This window comes from Lissotriton vulgaris, chromosome 4_1 (genome assembly GCF_964263255.1).
Source record: "Lissotriton vulgaris chromosome 4_1, aLisVul1.2, whole genome shotgun sequence".
In the NCBI taxonomy this organism is placed as follows: Eukaryota; Metazoa; Chordata; class Amphibia; order Caudata; family Salamandridae; genus Lissotriton; species Lissotriton vulgaris.
The window spans coordinates 1,913,405,446-1,913,417,944 of NC_141691.1; positions in this window are offsets into that span (position 1 = coordinate 1,913,405,446).

Here is a 12,499-nt window from a genome sequence, read left to right on the forward strand (position 1 = left end):
TGGGGTTTCTGTCGACAGGCCGTGACTATCGACCAGTCTACTTTTCTTTCCGGGACCAGGGTTTTTAACTTCTGGACCAGTTTGTCTGGGAGTTCCAGTATGTCCTTCACTGGTTTACTCCCCGGCTCTCGCTGTCTATCTAGTTTACCGAGTTGGTCCCAGGTATGTCCAAACAGATCCGTGTGGTCAACCTTCCGGATTTGCTTCCACACATCGGCTGGCAGGCATAACCCAAAGAACAAGTCAATATCTGCTAAAGTCATTATTGTCGAACCCAAGGCTGTGCCTAATTCGGTATAAAATGCTGTCGGGTTCTTTCTTAAGTCGGGCAGGGTTTGCTTAAAGGTTAGGATGTCTTGTCGGTCCCACGGTTGGTAAACCCAATTGTACACAACCCTTCCCTTTGCATGTTCATTATTAATATCATCGCTCGTTCCCTGGCCCCGTGGCGGGATCCAGTAAGGAGCCGCTTCTCTGATAGGCATCATAGTATTGGCTACCTCTGCCGAGGTTGTTTCAGGGACCGTAACCTTGGCTTCTGGTTTCTGTTCCGCGAGGTGGCGGAAGACCTCAAGCATTTGCATGAAGAGCTCCGTCACCTCACATTCAGTCCCATCTCCAACATCAATCTTCCTATACAGTGTTGTTAGTTTAGCGGGACCTTTACTCTGATACCTATCTTCATACGCGTTCAGGGTGTGGTAGCTGAATCGCAAAATGAAATGCCGTCTGTGGCTGTCGGCATGTGAATTATATACGCTCATTGTATAATCTTCGCTCTCCCTTCGTTCTACTAATGTCTTTGCTATTTTGTCGATCCCATCCCGCTCATCTTTGCTCAACCTACTTAACCTGGCCGATGATTGTTTGCTAGCCTCGGGGTCGTCTGACAAAGCTGTTAATGTGGCTGGTGCGGAGGCCGTGAGGGCCGGTGCACTAGCCCTAGGGTCACTTTCACTCACACTCGGGGCTTGCAGGTGTTGTTGGCTGGGAGCATATGGAGGGGGCATGTAGATGATTGGGGGACCTAGCAATAACTCATCGTTTGCCCGTTGTTTGGAGGGTAGTTCAGGGTAGAGCGCAGAGGGGGTCCTAACAGGACATTGGCCTGTTGACCCTGATTCTTGGTTTTGTGTAGCTTCTTTTCTTTCTTTTATTTCTTCTTCTAGTTGTTTTGCGGCTAGGTGGGCTGCCTTTCGTAATTCTTTCCCTATTTTTGCTTCTTCTCTTTTCTTTCGTTGTTCCGTTTCTTTGCGCCACATGCCGATACTGTCGAGCATAGTGGGCGTGGTCTTATTCTTCTGGAGCGCTATTTCTAATGTTTTTATTTTATTTTCATTAAAGGAACCTATCAGTGGCCACTGACTTTCAGGGTTCTTTTTCGTGTATTTATGCCATAGTCTAGTGTAAGCTATAGCGACTAGTCCATACTTAGTGAACATGTCCTTATTAGGGGTGCCCTCCAGTGGAGCTGGATGGTTCATCTCTAATAAGCGGTCCGGGCTAAACAGGCTACCAACCAGTGGGGAGAAGATAGGCATGACGGTTTACACCGGGGACAAAAGTCTGCACTACCTATCTTATCACGGCGGGCAAAGACTAGACAGAATATTTCTATTCTCCGTTGTTTGCCGGCGGTGAATACCTCAAACGAACCAATACCGAATAATCGGCCAATCAAACAATTCAGTGGGGAGAATAAGTGAGCACGAAAAGTTATCGTTACCCACTCTTTCTCTACCTGCAAAGAGAGACCTTGTTCTTCCCTGTTTGCAGACAAAGAATCTCCAGACAATAATCCACGAACGACAGTTCGGGAAACAGTGGGGGAGGAAGATAGGCACGACGGATTACAACGGAGGCAAAAGTCTGCGTTACCTATCCTTCACTGTTTGCAAAGAGAGAGCCTGTTTGTTTTTCCCCGTTTGCAGACAGCGAATCTCCAGAGGTTTCAACAAAGCGTAATACTAGTATTATCCAAACAAAACAATTTTCCTCAATTCGTCGTGTTTACACGACCTTACCCGGACCGCATGGACGGTTTCCTGTCCTCTGGATCCAGCGCCCGATCTTCCTCTCTCCTTCGTGATGTTCGCGGCACTCCTGATGGTTCCCAGTCAGGACCGTAGATCACTCGAGAGAGGTCTGTTCAGAACTAGTGAAGGTCGGATGATCGGCTGTCAGACGAGGGTCTATCGGACATGAGCTCTTCCCGATCGTTGCAGTCGTTCACTCTGTCATCGGGACCTCTCCCACTGGATCCACGTGTCGCTGATGGGCCCCACGCTTTGGGACGCCAATTGTAGAAAAAGGTAGGGCTAGGACCTTTCTCAAGATTTGCCCGGCGCTAACCGCCCTTGTACCATTCAAATTACCAAGCAATGAGGCAGGCGCCGGAGACCAGAAGGCAGGAAACAGAAGTTTATTCCGACGGAGCAGAACACATCAGATCAGACAACAAGGTATCGTCTCGAGGTGCTCTAACAGCCTCTCGGAGGCCTGGCCTCTTATACACTGGTTTATGGCATGTGACCTTCCTTTATTACAATAAGAACTTTGTAAAGTAAGAAAAAGACATCCCCGTAATCCTCGTGTTAATCCCACCCCCATATACCTTCACAATAGAGGTCCTCAACCTGCTGATAAGAGGAGGGGGTCATCACGCAGCTGAGTGTTCCGTCGAGTCTTAGGATGTGTGCGCCTGATCATATCACAGGGGGTGGGGAGGCCTGGATCAATAGAGGGTCCTTTGAAGGAGAGCGACCTCGTGCAATAAGGGGCAGTAAATGATATCTCCCGGCTTATGCAGTGGCCTCGGACCTGTGTGGACAGTCGGACACGGGGTGAGGGGCCATCAATGGAGTGGTATTCATGCCGCGTGAACAATCCAGCGCAGAGGGGAGGTTTATCAACAGAGGGGCATTCATGGGAGGAGAGGAGGTGTTGGTCAGGCGCTGGCGTGACTCCCAAGGACAGGGTCATGCAGAAGGATCATGCTCATAAGGAGGAGGGAGGGGGAGCCAGGGTGCGCGGAGGATGCTTGCTGGGTCAGAGGGGCGCGCTGGCGATCGATCGTGGACAGGGAGACCATGATATCTAAAATGGCTGCCGTGCACGTAGTACATAGGTGACCTAGAATGGCTGCCGTGCACGTAGTACATAGGTGACAAGCTGGCGCAGATAATGTTCAGATCGCAAATTAAAATTCCACATGTGTTTGGTCCATAAACCCTAATAAACTAAACTTTATGCCTCAAAAGTGTACCATTGACAATCAGCGTCCGGCCTTCACCATCAGTGAAAGTCTTGAGCAATGCGAAAGGGACATGTTTGTATATGAAAATGGTCACCCCTCTAGCATACCGGCTGTAATTGGAGAAAAATCTGTGAGAGCCCTAGCTTTTACCGACAGGGGAAGGATCTGAACCGGACAGGTGCGTCTCCTGCATAAATACAATGTCAATGTTGTGTTGGACTATGTAATTGAGGACTTGTCTACATTTCTTAGTGCTATTCAGCCATCTGACATTCCAAGGCATCAAAGATAGGCTGGAAGGACCGGGCGGATGACCCAAATTAACCATAAGAAAAACTGAAATGCAATGTAGATGCAATGCATGCATTTTCCTAACCATATACTGACAACATAAGCAATGCTACTAGTTGTACAATGAAAGAAAACAAATAACCCCGCCACCACCCACCTCCCAGCTTCAAATTAACCACAAAGAGGCAAACCCTGTTTATCATGATGAAACAATAAAGCAAAGTGAATACACCATTCACAATAGGAGAATGAAAAGCACAAAACAAAAATATTCCAGTAAACAAAAGAAAAATGGGGTGTCCACCATAGGGAGAGGCAACGCCATGCCGGTCGGGCACAAGCAATGTAACATCAGAATGCAATTTATATGGTGCGAACAATAAACAACACAGCAGAATGCAATGACAATATATCCTGGCGATCAACCTGTCCCAGGCTCCAAAAATAAATCAGCATTGACCTGCGAATCTCACCAAGGCGGGAAACCAGAGTTAGGTTCACCAGGAGTTCCAGAGCGACTCCCTTTGTAGGACTGACAAAATTCCTGCGCCTCAGAAAGGGTGTCGAAGATGTGAGCTCTACCATTGACGTCGACCCTCAGACGTGCTAGATATAACATGCCATATCTGCGGCCCAAGTTCCTCAAAGTAGCCTTCACCCCATTAAATGGGCATCTTGGACCACGAGGGTAAAGTCAGGGTAAAAGAACAGCTTGGACCCCTGCCACTGGATATCTCCCATGTCGCGAGCCGATCGGAGAGCGGCATCTCTATCCCTAAAGTTCATAAGCTTAGCGATTATATGGCATGGGTGAAGGCCCGCCAAGGCCGGGGACCCAGCGATCGATGCGCCCGCTCAATCACGAACCTTTGTGTGAAAGTATCCCTGCCAAACAGTTCTATGAGGAGTTTTTCAACAAAAATGTCCATGCGTCCTGTGGAGGTCATCTCCGCAATGCCCACGATCTGATGTTGTTTCTGCGACTACATGCTTCCAGGTCCTTATCCTTGATGGCCACATCCGTAAGGATATTTTCCAGCCTGTCCAGCCTCTTCAGCGTAGAAGAGGAACCATCCTCAATGTCCGATACCCTGGATTCCACCGCATCAAGTCTCCGATCATGTACTTGAATCTTCGCCCCCATATCTGCTAATTTCTTGTCCAGGTCATCGAATCTGTTATCCAGGTACTTAAAGCCAGCTCTCATTTTGCTTAGCATGGCCGTGGTCAATGCAGCAGGGGTCTCCGTACTGTTGGCGCACAAAGCGCCATTTGTAGGGTCAGTAAGGAGATCCGTAGTGGGGCCAGGGGCCTTTTCAAACTGTCGTTTGCGCTGGTTTGGGTCCTTTTTCCCCATGATGCAGCCAGAGAAGAGCGGTCAAGTGGGCGACCAGCACGGGTGCAGCAGCCGGAGAAACTGAGGGCCGAGGAACACTGCAGGGGGGCCGGATCTCAGAGTTGGCAGCGCCAAGATCCACAGAAAAAGCGTATAGCGGGCTGTGAACAGCCAGACAAGCAGGTAAGTGCGAAGTTGAAGGGAGACCATAGGACCAGGTCAAGAAGTAGGCAGTTGGCCTAGTCCATCTCAAGACGGTCGGATGAGGGCCACAGGAAGATCAACCAGGCACAGGAGCGCTCATGGTATGGGCCAGCTCAATTAGCGACTGCCGTCAGGGGAGGCCAGGACCCAGGGGGCAGCGTGCTCCACTCACCAGCGGGGCAAAGATGGTGAGTCCCCGCTCACAGATCATGCCTTCAGTCCCCAAGTCTTCCCCCCACCAGTGAGGCCGACAGGTTGTCCACGGGGGGTAGGGGGGGTGGGAGAAAGCAGGCCCGGCCAGGCCCAGCACCGCCACTGCCTCAGGGGTGCACGCTGGGGCCTCCGCGCTAGACCGCCATGCCTGCCGCCGCAGCCTGCAATATAGGCCCCGGCGCCGGGACTAACAGCAGGCCGATAAGGACCCGGGGGGCCCACGTGAAGCGGGACCCAACCGCGAGCCGCAGCAGCAGGGACGGGGGAGAGCCCACAATTACCGCCTTTGGAGGAGCGCAGGGAAGCTCCAGAGACCAACCAAGACCGCACTCACCCTAACGCCAGTCCCCCGCATTGACATCTGGGTCAAGCCGCAGACGATCAGCACAGAGGAGCTGCCTCAACGCGTCATCGGAACGCTCTGCTGGAAATTAGGAGCAAATGGAGAGTCTTTGCTAGTGCCGCAAACGCGTCCACACCAGACCGTTCGTGGATAGACCAGCCCGACCGGTGGAGCTTCCGATAAAGGTGACCATCTTTTTTGCCTTCGTGGCCAAGCCCCCGACAATAAGAAATTCATTCTCGATATATTTAAGGCAGAGACAATGGTACTGTGTCCTCAGATTTTGTTAACTGTGACAAAAAAGCATTCATCGATGTTTGTGTCGAATAGTGCCTTCGATCTACACATTAAATTACTGTGCCCCCCGACCACACATCATCCCAAGATGCGTACACGCTAAGCGCCAAAGGTACTACTAACTCAGTGCACCTAAAATCATCCCTCAAACCTACACAAAATCGCCATGTGGTCGTAGTAAGCCAGAATTCACAAGACAAAAAACATTACTATCCATACGCCTGCCCAGACAACACATCATCGCAAGCTCCACAGAACCTTGTTGTTTCAGGTACCACTAACTCAGTGGAAACCAAACTAAGTATAACACCTATCAAACCCTACACAATATCCCTTTAGTATGCTTCCTTCACAAGTTTAATATATCACTTATAGATTTAGTTGAATAATAAAATGCACACTGCATACATGTTCGATCTTCCATTTCAATAATGATTACAGATGATGCACTCCACCCTAAGATCTACACTGCAGACAGCAGGGTTTACAACTTTAATTCACCTTTCCATCTACACTATAGATAGTAAGGAATTCAACCTTGATGTATTTAATGCAGACACAATTATATTGTTTGTATTCAGATTTTGTTAAAATAAGTTAAAAAAAGCCTTCTTCGATAACTGTACTGACTAGTAGCTTCTATGTACACTGTGGACAGTAGGGTAGAGGACTTACATTGACCTTTTGATTTACACTAAAGACAGTATTAAATTCATCAATACAAGCCACTAAAAGAGGGTACTAGGGCATATTTACAGACCTCGCAAGGACACAGCCCCCAACTGAATACTTAGAAAACACATGTGCCCATGGGTCTCCAGTGAAAGAAACCTAAAAATGACATGAAACTACAAACTGAGTGTGATGTGAAGGTACTGAAGGTGTAACTAAAGCAAAACAGGATACCCCAAGGTAGATAAGGATACCCATCAGTCGCTGTCCGATACCGCCCTGGTCATCATCTTTGCTTCCTCATACCATGGAACTTACAGCTTCAACCATAAGGACTAGATGTATATGTCCAATGGGTCAAAATGTATGAGGTAAAGTGAAAATAAAAGTATCAAATGATATATGCCGACTGAATTGCAGTGCATCAAACAATGTGAAAAAAGTGTTGTAGTTAAAATTTGGAGAAATTAGAGAAATTACAGTTTAATAGTGTCCCTCAGTTTTCCAAGATTAAAAACAGTGCAAAAGATGGCAGTTTAAACAAATATCTGCTAATGAAAATTATACAGTCAACATGTTTCAGCAGAAAGTCGGACACAATTGTCCTCTGCCTTCGTCAGGACCTTGATGTAAATTTGCTTCTGCAAAGGGTGAAAATATTATATAAAAAAGATAATCATAAACCATATCACCTGGAGTCCCCGAGACGGTTCAGCTGACTGCCAGGGGTACCGACGGAGAGAGCGGTGCTCCATTCGCCTGAGCCGTACCCTCCTATCTAATAGTAAACAGGAGGTGCAACCAGAAATACCTAGGATTCCACACATAGTACATCCTCTTTGAATCACGTCAATGGCACAAGGTGAGCAAATAAGCTTGTTTCCAAAAAAACGACAAGTCATCTGTGAAAGGAGAGAGTGGGCAGTGTGCAGCAGCTTCACTGTGTAGAAATGTACAATTACCTCCGACAAGTGAGGATAGGTTACAACAGTCTGAAGCGCAGATCTACAAGCCCCTTCCACCACTTTTGTGTCACTTTAACATGGGAAAAGTGGCGCAAGGAGCTTCTAAATCTGCCTCTGACTTCCCAAGAGAAACACTCACCTCCGGACTCTGCGACTCAATGGGGTGCAACAGTCTAGGTACGCAATATTGAAAACTCACTGCTATGCAGTAGGAGTGCATGGGATATGCTACTTTGGAAGAAACAGACACCTCCTTACAGTGGAAGTTGATGAAATACATTATCCTGAGTGTACAAATAAATAAAGCAAAAATATACGTGTGCATTTGTATGCGCTATGCTATTACTAACTCTATATACTATCTTTCAGATCACTAAACTGGAGGGTGCACTATGAACCAGCACGTGCTTGGACACACAACGAAGGCAAAAGATGAGCTACGAGTACTTTCTCCAGTATTAACTGTTCCATCTATACCTGTCTCTCTCTCGCAGTTTTAATGTTGTTTTTTTCTCTCTCACATCATTTCTCTTTCTCTTTTGAATTTATGGACGCTGCTGTCCACTCTGCCATGTACAACCAAAGCTGAGTTCAAGTTGTGAACTCTGTTGGTCAGAATGTTTACATAAGGAAAGCAGAGTGGCCTAGATATACAATGCCTCCGATTAAATGCATTAGAAATAAAAGAGCTTATTTACAAGCCCCTTCACCACTTTTGAGTCACCTTTAACATGGAAAAAGTAACGCAAAAGTGGCGCAAGGGGCTTGTAAATAAGCCCCAAAGAATATTGTCCTGCATAATGACTTGATCTCTCACCTAATTCTGTCTCATCGGTGAATCATTTTAAAGACCTGTTGGTCCATACTTTAAATCTGACGCAGTAGATACTTCCGTACAGACACCTCCTAAACGTGGGCCTATAAGAGAGGGGGAATGTAACAGGCACACTGCAGCCGTGCAAATAACCAAATATTGCCAAGTGTTACCTTAACTTTTAATGTTTGACCTCATTTAGTCACATCGATCTACTTTTGAACACTTATTTTAATTTTTGTTTTGCAGATTACCTACCCTACTTCTATTGGAGTCCATATCACATTTTGTTTAATTGTTTTTTTAGAGTTATGTTTCTAGTTATTTATTACATTGTGATCTTTAAGTTACGTTTCCAGTTATTTATTGTTGTTTTAATAAAAGTTAATTTTAAAAAAAGTATATACGTCTTCTTTTTCTGACAACATTTCACTATTATTTAGTGTGATAATAATACAGTTAGAAAACATTTAAAAATAGAAATAATATTTATAACTTGAAGTATAATACTGAGGCTAACTCTTTTCCAGCTCTTTACCAGAATCTATAGCTACGACTAACGGTTCCTATGGAGAACTTTTAAAACTCCAGCACAGTAACTGTTTCGATTAGCAACATAGTGTGGTAAACTTCTAACCTCTGTGCTCACTTAAGTGTTCCATGAACTGTTACTTTGGTAATAGTCAGTAAGCCATTTGGGGGTAGGGTTGAAAGGTACTGACTGTACAGAAAACTTTATATTTACCCAGGATCCTCTTCATGACAGACAGGACTGTTTACCAGATTTACAACCCCCTTGCGCCACTTTCACGTCCAATGCCCCCCCCCTGCAAAATTAGAAGTGTGTGGGCCTCAATCATCCCCCTCAAGACACGGGAACCACCACGCCGGGGATTTGTGAATTGTGGAAGGCAGGCTGCGTGGCCCTCCGCCTGGAGCCCTTGAGGGCCCTGGGGACCGCAATGCCCCAGGACCGGCTCCTGCAGTGTCCCGGGGTGCCTACCCCAGGACACTGCTGTTTGCTGTGAGAGGGCGGGAGTCTCACGGCTCCCGCCCTCTCATAGCAAACTTAATTTGGATTTTGAAAGACAGAGCAGTGAAATCTGCTCTGACTTTCAAAATCCAAACCATATTGCTTTTCCACATGCAAGTTAGCATCTCTCAATGTGGAAAAGCAATGCCGGCTCCCGAAGGACGCGGGTGGGACCGTGGGGGCAATGTGGCTCCCCCCACGGTCCCCAACTTTTTTTATAAGACCCGGGGGATAGGGTCCCCGGGAATATTAGAAATTACTGTAAAATTAGAAGTCGCTCACCCAGTGCAGCGCTCAATGCGGCCCCCTGGTGTGCATGTGCTGGATGCACAACTCATAATCTGTAGGGTGCGCAACTCCAGCGCCTTTGGTGCAAAACTTCTATGCCTTTGGGTGCTGGCTTAGCTTTTCCACATGAGGAGCTACTAACATGCAACTCCTCATGTGGAAAAGCAATTTAATTTAAATTTTGAAAGAGAGAACAGATTTCCTTGCTATGGGAGGGCGGGATGGACACCCCGGGACACTGCAGGAGCCGGCCCTACCACAATACATATATCCCCTGGCAGTGGTGGTCCCAGGAGCTTTGGAGACCTTGTAGCCCCCCAACCATTTTTTGCCACGCGGTTCCACTCCCACAATACATGAAGCCCCATGGGGTGGTGGTTCCCGTGGCTTTTGGGACCTTGGACACCCCCCTGATTGTTTTTTTATCCCCGGGGGTGATGATCCCCGGGGCTGGGGGGCCCTCTGGATCCCCCATAAAATGTAATAATTGTGCCCCTGGGATTTAGCTCCCCGGGGGCTAATTATAAAAAAGCTCTGTTTTATTTTTATTTTTATTTTTTACTGCAGAATCCGCACAACCTGCACGCACCTGCTGGGTCTTTTAAAAAATATATATATTTGTGGGCCCTGGGGGTTCTTCTGGGACCCCCTAAGCAGGTCTAGAGGGTAAAGGTATCTCTACCCTGCCCCCTTTCTACGTTTTGCACAAATATTCCACTGACTTCTTCAGCCTCGCTTCTACTGAGGCACAAAATGGTTGCCAACAGTTCCTGGATTTGAATGTTGACAACCACTTGACAGTCAATTAGCATTCAGCGCGTGTTTTATCTGTCTGTTAGTGGGTGCATGAGTCTGTGACTGGCTATGTCCATGTCTGAGTGGGTCTTTGAGTGGGTACGTTAGTTTCTAAGTGGGTCTGTTAATGGGTGTATGAGTCTCTGAGTTGGTCTATGAGTAGGTGTCTGAACGGAATTGCACCAAATTTGGCAAAAAGGTCATTCTTGGTCCAGAAGACACTCTTTTTTTTAAATGTTGTAAATCTGTTCATTAGTTCCTGAGAAATGTAAAGATTTTTCCAATATACAACTGTGCCCGTTGTAGATTCACGATCCCTCCCAATTTTGTGCCTGAGATCTGATTGACTGCCAACACTTAAAAGCAGGAAGTGTTGGCAGCCATCTTGTGACTCGGTTGAACCGAGTGACAGGAAAAAACATGATAAGGGGGGTAGAAACACTCTGACCTCTAGGACTAAAGTGGAATTATCACCGAAGCACCAGTGTGCCAGGAAGCACGTTTGAAGGGTGGTGGAGAAAGAAGGCATGGCCTCTGACCACCTCTCAGCAGTCCAGCTGTGTGGTCCTTACTGGCGGTAACAGGAGTGGTAGTTCACCCCTATGGACCCTCAATAGCCAAGGGGACTTCATTCCCTTACTAGTAGTGTGTCAGGAGGTGCATTTGCAGAGTAGAGGAGAAAGAGGTCAGGGTCACCGAGAACCACTCGGCAAACCCTCTCTGTGGGACTTGCTGGAGGTAACAGGAAAGGTAGTTCACCCCCATGGACCCTCAATAGCCAAGGGAGTTCATTCCCTTCCTAGTAGGGCATCAGGAGGTGTGTTTGCAGAGTGGTGGATAAAGAGGGCGTGGCCTGTATCAGATCTCAGTAATCCTGCTGTAAGGGACTTACTGGTGGTAATAGGAGGTGTAGTTGGCCCTCAAGGACGTTCTTGGGGGCCAACTAACCCTCCTGTTGCTTCCTAAAGTCCCACACAGCAGGATTGCTGAGAGGTTGTCTGAGGCACACCACGCTGCAAACGTGCCTCTAGGCGCACTTCTAGTTGGGGGATAAAGTCCCCTTGGCTCCAGAGGGACCTTGAAGGCCAAGAAGCCCTTCTGATACCTTCTGTACGTCCTACACAATGGAATTCCTGAGAGCTGGTGAGAGGCTCAGCCCCGTTTCTACTTCTGCTTGTGGCCTACTCTGCCATTGGGCCTTTCATCCAATAGGCCCAGAGCTAGTCATGGGTGCATGAAATGAAACAGAGTTTCTGTGGTGTCTGTTGAATTTAACTCTAATTTAGGGCATGGATGACATTTGATTGAATTGCAAAATGTGTATTTTTTGGGGTATTTCACTTTTTTGGTGTGTGTTAAATAAATGCCTTTGTTGTGTGTGTGTGTGTGTGTGTGTGGTGTGGTTGTTGTGTAACTTGCACACCATGTTTGGCCCTATGGATTTCAGTTTTTGGATTAAAGCTGTGTTGTTTAGCATGCCTCCTTTGTCTGGCCATATAGGCCTGCTTTAAGGTCATTGTTTTCCAGGCCTCCTGATTGTTGTGACTGTGAGTGACCATGTGGCTGGTGGCCATTTTGTGGTGGTAGTGTAGTAATGTGCTGCTTTTGCCATATGGGCCTGCATGTCTTTCCTTTGTTCCTTTTGGCCTAGGCTTCTTGTTCCTGTGGGCCTGGCCACGTGGCTGCTGGCCATTTTGAAGCCAGTCAGTGTGTTTTTGGCATAGACCTGCATTTTCTGTCTTCCCTTTCTTGTTGTTGTGGGCCTGGCTATGTGGCTGATGGCCATTTTGAAGCAAGGCAGTGTGCTTTTGCCATAGGCTTGCGTTGTCTAACTTCCCTTTCTTGTTGTTTTGAGCCTGGCCATGTGGCTTGGGGCCATTTTGAAGCCAGGCAGTGTGCTTTTGCCATAGGTCTGCAAGCTTGTGGCCTAGTCTGCCAATTGACCATTCATCCAGTAGGCTCAGAGTTAGTCATGGGTGCATGAAATGAAGC